This window comes from Dermacentor variabilis, chromosome 1 (assembly GCF_050947875.1).
Source record: "Dermacentor variabilis isolate Ectoservices chromosome 1, ASM5094787v1, whole genome shotgun sequence".
NCBI lineage: Eukaryota > Metazoa > Arthropoda > Arachnida > Ixodida > Ixodidae > Dermacentor > Dermacentor variabilis.
In genome coordinates, this window is record NC_134568.1 from 57,730,591 (window position 1) to 57,746,942 (window position 16,352).

General features: G+C 45.4%; 1 long non-coding RNA gene across 1 annotated transcript in view; it reads right to left on the bottom strand.

The window, feature by feature from the left end:
• Positions 1-528: 528 nt before the first annotated feature.
• Positions 529-16,352, bottom strand: part of LOC142571286 (uncharacterized) — a 48,114-nt gene continuing 32,290 nt past the window's right edge. Inside the window, exon 5 of the long non-coding RNA XR_012825836.1 lies at positions 529-776. This is a non-coding gene — a long non-coding RNA (uncharacterized LOC142571286). The remainder of the gene's footprint in view (positions 777-16,352) is intronic.

Below are 16,352 nucleotides of genomic sequence, written 5' to 3' on the forward strand. Positions count from 1 at the left end.
TAAGACACGTGTACAGGACGTGCCTATGACAAACAGAAGCGGACATTCAGAAATTTGCTAAAGACGGAGCCGTGGCCCGCTATGCGAAATGCAATACTATTTCCGCAGGTGTAATGAAGCGCTGTTCTCATACATGAGCTATAATGCAGCTGAAACGTGCTGCGTGCTCAAGTGGACAACTTCAGTAAATTTCGTATCGCCATGTGCACAATGGGCATGCAAATATCTGTTAGCATACTTTTACTATACCCTATAGTACTAACTTTCAGGAATCCTACTTCACAACAGCTGTTGCTAAATGCCTGGTGTTGAAAATTCACCTAAGGATCTATATGCTCAATTACATATTGACTTTCGATTGATACTTTTTAAAACCTTCTTTAATGAGTCAAGTGGCTTACCCAGTTGAGCTACATATAGTAAAAGCGTTGGATACAGTATGCATTTCAACACACAACCAGAAACAAGCGCAACAAGGTCGCTCGTGTGGTGGTAGAGAACAATAGAATGGGCATGCACATCGACACAGTGAGTTAATGGGCGTTTATTATGTCGCTTTAGTACAGGCTAGGAGGCAGCCTATAACAGAGGAAAATGTACCAGTCTTAAAGCAGCATGCTTGTACTGCTGGAAGGTCAGATGCTACGGCACGCAAAGCCATGTTGTCTTGTCTTGTAGATGCTTCGCCTCTGGAGCACTTGTTCCAGCTGCTATATAATCCGACCACGTAAGTGTCCGAATGCATTACATTCCTCGTGGTGAGAAGCGCCGTTTTCCTGCATAAAAAAAAAGAAATGTAGACAGACGTGTGACAAAGAGAAGCTGGCACGCGGAAACATCTAACTTTCCTCTTACTTTTTTTTTCGCTTTCTTTATGCAGGGATACTGATCTGTGAGGAAGCAAGGAATAGTTATCAGCATGCAGTTGACGTAGAGCATGTCCAATGTAGAGATAACGCGGCTGTCCCTTGCAGATAATTTAGAGTGCTTTAAATAATACGAGGTTGGTATTGAAGTGCCACCTGAGGAGCCCCTAACCGACTGGCAAAACGCAGAGAGTGGTCACTGAAGACCGCAGTTCCTCGACTGAAGCTGCCTGCGAACGAAGGATTGTGGACGTCATCGCTCCGCCGCCGTCCTCGCGCCTTTTTCGTTTTGCAGGCAGCGTAGCTCTGTTTTTGTTTCTCCTATTCTCTAGCACCATCGCGGCCTGTCTCAGTGTCGTGTTCGCGAGTGTGCATAGGTGTTTCGATTATATAAGGCAACCTGGCGCTTGCAGGACGCGAGCTGGCATTCTTTGTTTGTTTGTTTGTTTCTTTCTGTCTTTCTTTCTTACTTATTTACTTTTTTCTTTATGTGTAAGGTTGTGCCGACCGTGCACACATGCATCGGTAGTTACTGTTTCTGGGGGACCGCATGATTTGATGCGCCAGCTTTGGAAGGCCGCAGCAAAACCTCCGGTTTAGTTGGTTTAAATGGTTTGGTTTCGAGTCTTAACACTGGTGGGTGCCGCATTATCAAATTGTTCACTTTCGGCGATAATTTAGAATTTTTCATGACGTAACGTCCCACGCGGTATACCCTCACTGAATCGAGATACATACTGTCTGCGCATTTGTCCAAATGAATGCTCACTGAAAGCGATACTCACGAAGGTGATCTACCGAGAATACTGCCGCTGCAAGGGCGTTGCGAAAGCACCAATCGAGCTTTTTGATCCACAATAAAATACTTATTTAATACTAACACTTTCCCATCACCAATAGAAATAATTGGGAAAGCAAGAGGGCTTGACGTTATACAAGATGACGTAACCAAGAGCAGGAAGACTGATAATGGCTCAGGTGACAACAATGTGAACGACAACCTGACAAGCGCTATCGCAAAGCAAACATGAGTAAAATTAACATAACGGGCCTACAAAAGCACACTGAAAGTCGCGAAATTCAAGGACAGGTAGCTGGAATAGTGGAATATTTCTTCGCGGAAATAAACCACTTTTAGTAGTGTGCAACCATATGGCACACATCAAATACTGCGTGAGAAGGCAAATGTTTCTACCACGAACAGCCATTGCTGACGTATTGGTTATTATTGTGGTGCAAATGTTGCGTCAATTCTGTGTCTCCGCGCAAAAGCATTACAGACGCTGCTGCGCATGCCTTTGCACTTTGGCACCACAGGCCAGAAAGGAGCTTCTCGCTGCACCCCCCCCTTCCCCCCCGGTCAGAACGTTAAACATTGTGCATAACTTTTACAGTTGTCCAGCTTTCACTTCGAATATATCGCTTGTTTGTCCACTCTGAATATCCTAGTGGGTGCACTTTGTCCTGCAACTATATTGGCTTATTCCTTTCTTTTCCTTTTAAAATTTAGCAGTTTTTAAGAAAGAAGAAATGAGGGGTAAGTAAAGCCCTTCTGTAAATGGGTAGAGTTTAATATCTTAGAGGGACCCAAATCGATTAGACTAAAGAAGGATCTGTGATTGCAACTCGAACGCCCGATCAAAAATTGTTCAAATGACCTTATCTTGCAGCTTGACATGCCACCAAGAGAACAAATGTTTTTTTTCTTTTTCTCTCTTTTTTCTTTTACCGTTCATTGCAAAAACAGTATTTATTGAAACCCCGGCATTCAGTACAAATTCCTCCATTTTAACCACGTGTGCACTCGGTTTGATCTAGAATTCTCATGGCACACTGGGAAACAGCGAATAACGGCCCTGTAACACTTTCGAGTACTCGATGAAGTAAAATTTTACAAACGCTGTAATTTATGCACACACGCTGAGCCCCGCGGACACATCGACTACGAGCCCGAACCCCTTGGTCAAATAAAGTTGTCTCTCTTCTCTCTCTCGACGATATAGTGTTCTCCCCACTGCAGTATGTGGGTTGATTAGCTGCGTCATTCCACGCCAAATGTCCCGTGACGCTTGAGAAAAATCATTTCTCTCAAAAAATTACGGAAAAAATTACAAGTATATAAGCGTTACTTGCACAGTATTTTCCCAAAATATTTCGAACGGAAAAAAAAATTTGCCCACGTGAGCGCCATTTGAATTCCAGAAATGATGGAAAACCAGGTGCAAAAAACAAGTTCGCCAAAAATCGACCGTTTTTCGCATTATTTCAAAGTTTGGAGCTTTGCATTGTCTGAACGTTGTTCTTTCATTAGAAAACAGTTTCATAAAATAACTTGATATTTTTTACTGCTTAGCACCGAGGTGAAAACGCGAAAATCCTAGCGTTTTTGCGAAATTTTTAGCAGAAAACGGTCATGATAGAAAACGTCGAATCACTTTTATAGAACTTGCTATAAAAACGTGCTATCTTGTAAAATATTATTTTCGCCTATGTGCTGCTCACAGGCTCCAAAATAAAAGCCTGAATTTCGCAAAAACGCTATTTCGGCCTATAATTAGACGTTTGGCCTATGTTTAGATTGTTTCCAGTACAGTGGAGTAGCCGCCAGTAATTATTTCGTTATTTGAGATTTAATTCAGTAATTGCAATTAAGTGTCTAACTCGAGAAGTGCTGTCCTAATTTTCAAATTGTCACTGAGGCATTTGTAATCGTCGCACAATGATTTGTATATGTGGTGTTTTCAGCGACGCACTAATTGCGTACAATTTTTTTCTAACTGCCAAAAAAAGAAACATCAGGAAACATGAAAAATACCACGTCAGTGTACTCCCACCATCATCATAAAGCAGCGCGCTCAAATAAAACTGATTGAAAGCAACTGCATTGCATGTCGCAAACCCGTAGAGACAGCGCATCACCTTGATACTGGTACGGAAGGAGCACCAACGGCAGGTTTCGCGGCTTCGCAGCTATTCCTCCCTCTCATTTCCACGTCACACTTATTATCCGTCTCTCGAGGTCGACTGATCACGATGATAACAAAAGCCCCTTGATAACGCGGCCGGAGCGCCGCTCTGACCACGCACGAAATGAGAAAAGGAATGTAGTAGGCATGTAGAATGTTTCAAAATCCGGGCATTGCTCGCACCGCATCGGAAGAGTGTGGGCTAAGCTACATTTCGGGCCAGAAACTTGCTTCGGACCAAATTAAAGTGGCCGTTTTATTTTTCATGAAAGTGTATGCGTGCTGCAAAAACAGGTTTGTGTCAAAAAATAAAAGCGAAATAAATAGACCGGGAAGCGATCAACATGTAGACAAAACCGATGCGTTCAAGAAAGCAAATATACGTACCACTCCTCAATGAGCCGAATTGGCAATCAGGATGTCTGCACAAAAAAAAAAAAAAAAGGAAGAAAAAACGACCGATTTCAGTGTGCCCTTATTATCTATGAATTCGTAAGCTCCGTTGAACACCAGCCTAATGGACGCGTTCGAATATGTCTCCTTTTGCAGCTACGCAGTACTGTGTCCGTTTTATCACATCTTCAGTGGCTTTCTTGATGACCGACGCCGGAATCCTACGGCAGACATCCGTTATCCTTGCCTTGAACTAATCTGACGTCCGTCTCGACCATGTAAGCACGATCTTTCACATAACCCCAAAGAAAGAAATCGAGTGGAGAGAAGTCAGGTGACCTAGCCGGCCAATTTACAGGCCTGCGCCTTCCAATCTTTTGCTCATGAAAAGTTGCATCCAGCCGGTTTCGTGGTCGGCTGATGTGTGCTGGCGCCCAGTCTTGCTGATACCACAGAAGTGGAAGACGTGACAGCGGAACTTCGCTGAGAAACTCATCCACCACACCTTCAAGGTTTTCGTTCACGTAACGCTGTCCAGTCAGTGTGTGATCGAAGAAGATGGGATCGATTATAGCACCGGCGTAAATTCCGAATCACACATTGAGCGACCACTGGTACTGGTGCCGAGTGCGCTTTACCCAGAGTGGATTGGAGTCACTCTAATAGCGTGAATTATGCAAATTTGCCTAGGCGTTTATGCGAAAACTGGGTTCATCTGGGCAGATGATGTCGCTCAAAAAGTCTGGTGACTCATCGGCTTTTGTGACGACCCAATTAGAGAAACCTAGACGATTCTAGAGGTTCCTATCTTCTAAGCATCGGTGCAAGTTAGGCAGTACGGGTGAAAGGCCGTCATTTGGAATCGTCCAAACTGATGACGTTGAAATTGGTATACCTGGGTGGCCACGTCCCCGCACGCTAGCATGAATGTTTGGAGCCATAAATGCTAGAACATCCGTGCGTATACGCTAGGTCTCAAAGATGGAGTCCTCCTCCGCTGTTTCTCGAAGCTGCCGATTTGTCTTAGGTTTTCATAATTTCTGATGATCGTCGATGCGTTTGGTCTACCGCCACGCTTCCATGACTGATATATATATATATATATATATATATATATCTGCGGCCTTCCTCTTGTTGCCATTTGCAGATTCCTAGGCAAGGATCATGTTTACCTTCTGCTCATTAGAGAAACACATGCTGACTGGGACGAAACAAAACGCACCTTTAAACCTTTGCACCGACGTGGTCAATTCGCTTTTGTAGTGATATATTTTGTGAAAAAAAAAAAACATCCGTGCACTTTATGTATGCTAAGACAACAGCTATTACAGCTTGTTTCCGACTGACACCAAACGCGACGTGTTACTTCGGCCAGGGCGCGGCACATATGGTACCAGCTCGATCACGATGTTTTCCTTTATTTCGTTCTAGATAACTCGGAGGGAGCCTGTTCGAGGGCGCTGCTTTATGATACGGGTGGGATCGCATTCACGTGGTATTCTCTATATTTCGATCGCGGAGTTTATTTATCAGTCGGGAAAAAAAATAAGTGCGCAATTAGTACGTCGCTGAACATACCGCATTTAGATGTCCCTTGGCTGTAGCGTGAAATTCCTCAATGACACTTTTAAATTAGTATAGTACGTATCGAAGTACACAATTAATTGCAATTACCTAATTAAATCTCAGTAACTAAACAATTACTGGCAGCTGCTGCACTGTACTGTAAACAATATGCAATAGGTTTTATTCTAGTAATGCACTGCTCTTTCTTTTTATTCTTGGTACATGATAGCTAATTGGGACACCCTGCATATATTTATGACCTTTGCATGCTACTGACGATGTTTCTATCCCTAATAAATGTTGTAAATTATTAGAAATCTTTTTTTCTTCAGTCGTTAGCATGGCTTACTGGAAATGGAAGCAATACTGAGACACACAACATTCACGTGCATTTTATACACCATTGATAAAAGACTGCTGATGGGGTCACTGAAGTATTTGGGTCTTTTTTCGTGGTAAAAGAAGCACACAAAGTAATTTAAGACGGGGTGAAAATACAGCAAGATATTCTTTCCTAGGCATAGGCTATCCATACCTTTAGAAATAATTTTTAATTGGCTACCTCCATCTCTTCCAAAAATATAATAAACTTTGGCTTGTTTGTATATTTAAATATATTGTGGGTGTACATGCTGTTTACAGTGCAATTTTAAAACAATGTTGGAGTGAAAAAATACAGATGAGGCAGCCGCCGCTAGTGCTTCTAATGCGCGTATCCTCCTATTGTCAGGATTTGCAGAAATAAAGCAAAACAATGAATTAATAGCCGTGCACGCCCACGCCAACAATAAGTAACCTATTAGCCCCAGTAAACTTTCAAGTGAAAACGTGGAGGAAAGTCAAAAGAAACCTCAAATGAAGTGGGTGACAAAGCTCTGGTAATGGCACTTTAGGTGTGTGGGGGTAGGGGAGGGCTTCGGCATCGCCTGGGGGAGGGGGTGCACTCACCCCTGGAAAACTCCTGAGGGGGTTCGAGCCCCGGAGCACCTCCCCCCCCCCCCCCTGTAGTCGGCGCCTATAGGAGCAAGCAACACCGGGCTAATAGAAGCGGCGGCGGCGGACGCGGTCGTTCATGCGAGATAACCTAGGCTGTCCTGCAGTGGGCGCTGTAGAAGCCGGGGGTCGTGGCCTAGGAGCCAGGCGTCACACAGAGGGTCGCTCTCTAATCTACGCCGCCGGTGCGTCTCGTAACGGGTAGTGTTAAGAACGGCCCGCTGAGGTGCAAGTTTTGCCAGCCAGTTGCGACAGTGGCGACAACTTTTCTTCGTAAGTCACCGTTACGCTCTAGCCAAACGGCGTCACTAAATCTACTGTGTACGGAGGACAATGCCGCGTCCTCGCCTCTCCGTCGCGGCAGCCGAGATGAGTTCGACGAACCAGGCTTTATAACTAAACACGCCACCGCCGACCCGGTCTGCGGTGAACAAGGGAGTCCCCGAGGGAACGTAGTACGAGGCCCCTTCCCACGCGCCTTTCAAGATGCAAGACAATGGAGCACCGGCGGCCGTACTGCGGGGGTCAGCTCGGGGAATAAAATGCGCCTTTCCTGACGTAAGCCCCGAGCTCTGCGAAGACCGTCTGACGTCGTTGGGGGCCGTGAACCTGTGCGGAAGTGTGTGTGTGTCCCTCCGGCAGACAGTCGGCTCGTTTACGATGAGTGGTCGGCCGTTTCTCTCACCTGGAGATCGGAGGAGGACCGAGTGTTTATAAACCGCTGTTGTGCTCCTGCTCAGTGTACTTTCTCTCGCAGTCATGCTAGACTGATGAACTGCAACGTCCTTATGTAGATACTGTAGATAAACCCATATTCCTCGTTCTCGATTAGAAGCAGTCCTTCCCTTCAACAACGTCCTCAGCGTGGATAAGTTGGACGACGGCATGGGCCAGCTACCATCTAATTCAGCCCGACTCCAATCTTGACAACTGATTACGAGCGATGGGATTGACTCCCCCCCCCCCCCCCCCCAATCCTCACAGTAGTTGGCCTACGCTTCTGCGGCGTCACACGGAGGCTAAGCAGGCCCACGCCGTCGAGTTTACTTGTCGATGGTTGCTTCTTTCGTGAAGATTACGCGGTCGAGCGGATGAGGAACGGAACAGAGGGTTTATTTAAATTGGATCTGCAAACTTATTTACACAGAACAAGGGGTATCGTACTGGCCAGAGCATGGGACGCAGTACCTCGTTCTCGAAGCCCGAGCTACAGGTCAGCAGAGATATTTCTGAGGAGCACACATCAGAACACGCTGGCACACTCGAGCAGTCCGCTTAAACCCCTTTGGTCCTCACTATGTCCCTAGGTCAGGGAAATCTGCAGTCACACCTTCCCCCAACCGGCGCGTCCAAAGTCGCCACTTCTCTTCTCGGCCTTGAGACCGAGGGTACGCATAAGCACACCGGCACCTTGGTTCCCTGAACACTAAGAAAGGAGGAGAGTTTAGTAGACAGCTCGGGATTGTCACCCTTGACTCAAACCGGCGCGTCTTGATTCATGGGATGACCCAGCAATTAGCTGGAGCGTCTGTCAAACGATCAAGAATAAGGTTACCGGAGTTCGTGAGGAAACGGCGTAGAACGCCCTTTTCCAGGAGCTTCTTGCTCCCATCGTCCGTGACGGCGACAGTGAATCATCAAACAACACTCGATCCGCCAAACGTGTCTCGCACTGCTGTCGCCGCAGGTCTGGCCGAGGAGACGCCTTGTTAGCTTCACTAAACATTTCGTCGCACTGGTGCAGGAGAGGCTGGAAGGTCACTGCCCCAGCTGGCCTATCATAACAGCGCATCATGGATTGCAAAGAGCACAGTCCGTCGTAGGTGTCGGAACGACAAGATCAGCTCCGTCACGGTGGAAGTTCCTGAAGTATATATAATGCCGTCCTGGAAAACGTATCGGCGATCAGAAGCGTCAGTAGTTGGAGAGTGCTGACGCTTGATAAGTACTCGCAGCCAACAAGTCCCGGTACTGCTCGTCCGCCATGTTAGTGAAGGCAGACGCAGAGAAAACGCAGTTGTTGGTGCTGTACGTCGTCGCTGTCGTCAAGCTCGTCATTTGGGTAGCGAAACAGGCAGTCAGGGTTTCTGTGGAGACGGCCAGACTTGTAGATGGCAAAATACGAATGTAATTCAGGGTGTCTACCAACCGGGAAAACCGGGAATTCTGGGGGATTTTGAATAGTCTGGAAATACTCAGGGAAAGCTCAGGGAATTTGCGCTTCTATCAGGGAAAATTAGCCGTAATTTTATTGAAAGGGAACGAAAGTCGCGGTAATGCTGGCTCGCGTAACACAGAGGGATCGTAACGAATCGTTTTTTTGACACCGTGTCCTCGGCTGGAGGAGTTGCCAGTAAGAAGTTAATGACCGACTTTCCGGACGCCCGATAACTCGGACGACTCCGCGGCACCACCACATACCCCGCAGAGTCAATGTATAAGAACGTCTGAAATTTCGAACGCAAGAGACCTTCGCTGTCCGATTTTCCGAACTTTTTGTTTGCCGTGACCGCAGTTCTGAAACGGCATTAATCAAAACCACCACTGCCGCCATTTTTATTACCTCGCCACCGTGGTAAACGCTAGGCCTAGGTGTTCAGCAAGCTTCTTGTCGTTCGGCGCCGCGTTTTTCATTGAAATAATTCGCCGCTGTAAGCAATGGCACCGACTCCGTCCTTGTGGTCCTCGGGATTGGCTTCGAAGCTCTGAAAGCATGGCGCGTTGCATAATGCCAGTTCCCAAAAGTCAGCTTCGCCTTAATGCAGAAATGTTACGCGGTGAAGCATACGCAAAAGTATTGCGGTGAAGCATAACAAGCGTCATCATCATCATCATCATCATCATCAGCCTAGTTACGCCCACTGCAGGGCAAAGGCCTCTCCCATACTTCTCCAACTACCCCGGTCATGTACTAATTGTGGCCATGTTGTCCCTGCAAACGTCTTAATTTCATCCGCCCACCTAACTTTCTGCCGCCCCCTGCTACGCTTCCCTTCCCTTGGAATCCAGTCCGTAACCCTTAATGACCATCGGTTATCTTCCCTCCTCATTACATGTCCTGCCCATGCCCATTTCTTTTTCTTGATTTCAACTAAGATGTCGTTTACCCGCGTTTGTTGCCTCACCCAATCTGCTCTTTTCTTATCCCTTAACGTTACACCCATCATTCTTCTTTCCATAGCTCGTTGCGTCGTCCTCAATTTCAGCAGAACCCTTTTCGTAAGCCTCCAGGTTTCTGCCCCATATGTGAGTACTGGTAACACACAGCTGTTATATACTTTCCTTTTGAGGGATAGTGGTAACCTGCTGTTCATGATTTGAGAATGCCTGCCAAACGCACTCCAGCCCATTCTTATTCTTCTGGTTATTTCAGTCTCATGATCCGGATCCGTGGTCACTACCTGCCCTAAGTAGATGTATTCCCTTACCACTCCCAGTGCTTCGCTACCTATCGTAAACTGCTGTTCTCTTCCGAGACTGTTAAACAATACTTTAGTTTTCTGCAAATTAATTTTCAGGCCCACCCTTCTGCTTTGCCTCTCCAGGTCAGTGAGCATGCATTGCAATTGGTCTCCTGAGTTACTAAGCAAGGCAATATCATCAGCGAATCGCAAGTTGCTAAGGTATTCTCCATCAACTTTTATCCCCAATTCTTCCCACTCCAGGCCTCTGAATACCTCCTGTAAACATGCTGTGAATAGCATTGGAGATATCGTATCTCCCTGTCTGACGCCTTTCTTTATAGGGATTTTGTTACTTTCTTTGTGGAGGACTACGGTGGCTGTGGAGCCGCTATAGATATCTTCCAGTATTTTTACATATGGCTCATCTACACCCTGATTCCGTAATGCCTCCATGACTGCTGAGGTTTCGACTGAATCAAACGCTTTCTCGTAATCAATGAAAGCTATATATAAGGGTTGGTTATATTCTGCACATTTCTCTATCACTTGATTGACAGTGTGAATATGGTCTATTGTTGAGTAGCCTTTACGGAATCCTGCCTGGTCCTTTGGTTGACAGAAGTCTAAGGTGTTCCTGATTCTATTTGCGATTACCTTAGTAAATACATTGTAGGCAACGGACAGTAAGCTGATCGGTCTATAATTTTTCAAGTCTTTGGCGTCCCCTTTCTTATGGATTAGGATTATGTTAGCGTTCTTCCAAGATTCCGGTACGCTCGAGGTTATGAGGCATTGCATATACAGGGTGGCCAGTTTCTCTAGAACAATCTGACCACCATCCTTCAACAAATCTGCTGTTACCTGATCCTCCCCAGCTGCCTTCCCCCTTTGCATAGCTCCTAAGGCTTTCTTTACTTCTTCTGGCGTTACCTGTGGGATTTCGAATTCCTCTAGGCTATTCTCTCTTCCACTATCGTCGTGGGTACCACTGGTACTGTATAAATCTCTATAGAACTCCTCAGCCACTTGAACTATCTCATCCATATTAGTAACGATATTTCCGGCTTTGTCTCTTAACGCACACGTCTGATTCTTGCCTATTCCTAGTTTCTTCTTCACTGTTTTTAGGCTTCCTCCGTTCCTGAGAGCCTGTTCAATTCTATCCATATTATAGTTTCTGATGTCCGCTGTCTTACGCTTGTTGATTAACTTAGAAAGTTCTGCCAGTTCTATTCTAGCTGTAGGGTTAGAGGCTTTCATACATTGGCGTTTCTTGATCAGATCTTTCGTCTCCTGCGATAGCTTACTGGTTTCCTGTATAACGGCGTTACCACCGACTTCTATTGCGCACTCCTTAATGATGCCCATGAGATTGTCGTTCATTGCTGCAACACTAAGGTCCTCTTCCTGAGTTAAAGCCGAGTACCTGTTCTGTAGCTTGATCCGGAATTCCTCTAGTTTCCTTCTTACCGCTAACTCATTGATTGGCTTCTTGTGTACCAATTTCTTCCGTTCCCTCCTCAAGTCTAGGCTAATTCGAGTTCTTACCATTCCATGGTCACTGCAGCGTACCTTGCCGAGCACGTCTACATCTTGTATGATGCCAGGGTTCGCGCAGAGTATGAAGTCGATTTCATTTCTAGTCTCACCATTCGGGCTCCTCCACGTCCACTTTCGACTAACCCGCTTGCGGAAAAAGGTGTTCATTATCCGCATATTATTCTGTTCTGCAAACTCTACTAATAATTCTCCTCTGCTATTCCTAGAGCCTATGCCATATTCCCCCACTGACTTGTCTCCAGCCTGCTTCTTGCCTACCCTGGCATTGAAGTCGCCCATCAGTATAGTGTATTTTGTTTTGACTTTACCCATCGCCGATTCCACGTCTTCATAAAAGCTTTCGACTTCCTGGTCATCATGACTGCATGTAGGGGCATAGACTTGTACCACCTTCAATTTGTACCTTTTATTAAGCTTCACAACAAGACCTGCCACACTCTCATTAATGCTATAGAATTCCTGTATGTTACCAGCTATTTCCTTATTAATCAGGAATCCGACTCCTAGTTCTCGTCTCTCTGCTAAGCCCCGGTAACACAGTACATGCCCGCTTTTTAGCACTGTATATGCTTCTTTTGTCCTCCTAACCTCACTGAGCCCTATTATATCCCATTTACTACCCTCTAATTCCTCCAATAACACTGCTAGACTCGCCTCGCTAGATAGCGTTCTAACGTTAAACGTTGCCAGGTTCAGATTCCAATGGCGGCCTGTCCGGAGCCACGTATTCTTAGCACCCTCTGCAGCGTCACAGATCTGACCGCCGCCGTGGTCAGTTGCTTCGCGGCTGCTGGGGACTGAGGGCCGGGGTTTGATTGTTGTATTCATATAGGAGGTTGTGGCCCAGTACTGCACCAGGGTGGCCAATCCTGCTCTGGTGAGAGAGTGCGTTACCGGTTCTGGTCACCGGGATCAGGCCGCACTCCAGGCCTGTTTGTGCAATTTTCTCAACACACGTTTTTTTTTTTGTATTTTCTGGTGGAGAATTCCGGTGGAGTTCTCCGGTGGAGAACAAGCGTAGGAAGGGGCAATTGTCACGGGACACAGTCATCATCATCATCCACTGCAGGACGAAGGCCTCTCCTTGCGATCCACAATTACCCTTGTCCTGCGCCAACCGATTCCAACTAGAGCCCGCGAATTTCCTAATTTCATTGCTACATCTAGTCTTCTGCCGTCCTCGACTGCGTAATTCCCTTTTCTTGGTACCCATTCTGCAAGCCTAATGGTGCAACATGCACTTATATAACTGGCGCATTACATGACCTGCCCAGCACCACTTTTTTCTAGTCTGCATCCATTTGCTCTCTGATCGAAGCCGCTATCTTTCAGTCTCTTAACGATATGCTTAGCAATCTTCGTTCCATCGCTCTTTGCGTGGTCCTTAACTTGTTCTCAAACTTCTTTGCCAGTCTCCAAGTCTCTGCTCCATGTCAGCACTGGTAAAATGCACTGATTGTACACCTTCCTTTCAATGGTAATGGTAAGCTTCCAGTCAGGCGCTGACAATGTCTGCCGTATGTGCTCCAACCCATTTTTATTCAATCTTCTATGAATTTCCTCATGATCAGGGTTACCTGTGATTAAATGACCTAGGTAAACGAACTCCTTCACAGACTCTAGAGGCTGACTGCCGATCCTGAACTCTTCTTCCTTTGCCAGGCTATTCATCATTATCTTTGTCTTCTGCATATCGATCTTCAACCCCAATCATACACTCTCTTTGTTAAGGTTCTCAATCATTTGTTCTAACTCATCTGCATTGTTGCTGAATAGATAGAAGAATGTTATCGGCAAACCGAAGGTTGCTGAGATATTTGCGGTTGATCTTTACTCTTAAGCCTTGCCAGTTTAATAGCTTCAATACTGCTTCCAAGCAAGCAGTGAATAGAATTGGAGAGATTGTGTCTCCCTGTCTGACTCCTTTATAGGTATCTTCCTGCTTTTCTCGTGTAGAATTAAGGTAGCTGTAGAATCTCTATACATATTTTCCACTATATTTATGTAAGTGGTCTGTACTTGATTACGTAATGCCAGCCTCTATGACTGCTGGTATCTCTACTGAATCAAATGCCTTTTCGTGATCTATGAAAGCCATATAGAGAGGCTTATTGTACTCTGCGGATTTCTCGATAACCTGATTTATGACATCGACGTGATCCATAGTAGAGTATCCCTTTGAGGCAGCCTGTTCCCTTGGTTGACTAAAGTTCAGTGTTGCCCTTATTCTATTCGAGATTATTTAATAAATATTTTATAGAATACTGGGAGTAAGCTAATGGGCCTATAATTTTTCAATTCTTTAACCTCTCCCTTTTTGTGGATTAGTATAATATTTGCATTCTTCCAGTTCTCTGGGATCCTTGAAGTCAGGAGACGTTTTGTATAAAGGACCACAAGCTTTTCAAGCATGATGTCTCCTCCATCTTTGGTTAAATTATGCATTACTCTATGCTCTGCTGCCACTCTTCCTCGTTTCATGTTTTGCAAGGCCCTTCTGACCTCATCACAGGAGTTTCTGTATACTGTTCATTACTGTTTCTAATCGAGGTATCCCGACTCCTCTGGCTGTTGTACAAGTCAGTATAGACTTCTGCTTATTTTACTATATCTTCGAGATTGCTGATGATATTACCCTGCTTATCTTTCAGTGCATACATCTTGGTTTGTCCTATAAGTATCTTTCTGACTGATTTCAGGCTGCGCTCATTTTTTATGGCTTCTTCGGTCTTTCTCATGTTATAGTTTCGAATATCACTTATTTTCGCCTTGTTGATTGGTTTTGACATTTGCGAATTCTATCTTATCTCTCGAGTTGCATGGACACTTTCATTCTTTGTCGTTTCTTTATTAGGTCCTTTGTTACTTGGGAGAGCTTGTCTACTGGTAGCCTTGGTGCCTTGCCTCCCACTTAAATTGCAGCCTAGTTACGGTTTCATTAATTAACTCTATATCTATATCATCTCTCTGTTCTAAGGCTGCATAGTTCTTTGCAAGTACCAGCCTGAATGTGTCTGCTTTTACCCTTACTGCCTCTAGGTTGACCTGTTTCTTCTAGACCAATTTTGCTCTTTCTCTCTTCCTATTGAGGTGAATCCTAGCCCTCACTAACCTACGATTACTGCACTTTATCCTACGTATCACTTCTACATCCTGCACTATGCTGGGATTAGCAGAAAGTATGAAGTCAATTTCATTTCTTGTTTCACCATTAGGGCTTTTCCACATCTACTTTCTGTTGCTACGCTTCCTAAAAGAGGTGTTCACTATTCGTAGCTGATTGCTTGCTGCGAATTCTACCAGCATCGCTCCTCTAGCTTTCCTAGAATCAACACCATAATTGCCAACTGCTTGTTCACGAGCCTGCTTTTTCCCCACTTTTGCACTGAAGTCGCCCATTACTACAGTATACTGAGTTTGAACTTTTCTCATCACTAATTCAACATCTTCATAAAACTGATCTACTTCCTCATCATTGTGACTGGATGTTGGAGTGTAGGCTTATACTACCTTTAATCTATACCTCTTATTAAGTTTGATTACGACTACTGCTACCCTCTCATTAATGCTGTAGAATTCATCAATATTGCCCGCTATGCCCTCATGGATTAGGAATCCTACCCCGTATTGCCTCTTTCTGGGAGACTTCTATAGCAGAGGACATGGCCGTTAGTCAGCACTGTATAAGAATCACCAGTTCTAATCTCACTAAGGCCACTGATATCCCAAACAATGTCTGATAGTTCTTCAAAGAGTCCTTCTAAGCTAGCCTCAATCGACAGAGTTCAAGTGTTAAAGGTTTCCAGGGTCAATTTCCATTGGCGGCCTGTCTGGGTCCAGAGATTTTTAGAATCCTCTGCTGCGTTACAGGTTTGACTGCCACCTTGGTCAGGTCCTCTGCCGCTGCCGGGCACTGAGGGTCATGGATTAATTGTAGGAATCAGGAGGGAGGGAGTGGCCGAATACTGCACCAGGAAGGCCAATTCCTGTTCTTGGGATGGAGTGTCTTTTTTGAAGCTTAATGGGCCTTTCTAATTTGGTTGTACCTGGATAAGTATAGCCCCACTCACTCTTGGCATCTTTTGCCGGTGTCAGACATCACTACAAGCCTGCAGATTATACACACGTCCATCCGCCATCTCCTGACACAGTATGAGCGCCGATATGCCTATAGTAAGTGTTCTGGTAGGCCTTTTTGGATGTGCTTGTGGTAATTTGAGCCTTTAATGGTAGTAAAACACATGCATTCATTTTTTCAGAATGCCCAATTTTTTTAAATGTTTTCGCGGCCCCTAGGAAGTCCGAAAAATTGGACACTGACTGTACAATTGATGAAGAGGATGCTTCAAATGGTCCGTGGGGCGAACGTGCAGTGGAAGGAGGACGAGAACAGAAAGGACCTACGCATTAAGAATGAATGGGAAAGGAAGCCTGCTGCTGCTTCTTTCATGGAGCCTTAGCTCAAAGAACAAAGCGTTGGCTGACGCTGAGATGGAGGTAACCCTCATCCAAACCAAAATTAAACACTTTAAAGCAGTGAAACGCAACACTGAGGTGGTGTGTGCAGGTTGAGAGTAATGCAGGACAGTTGTGGTTGACACAAC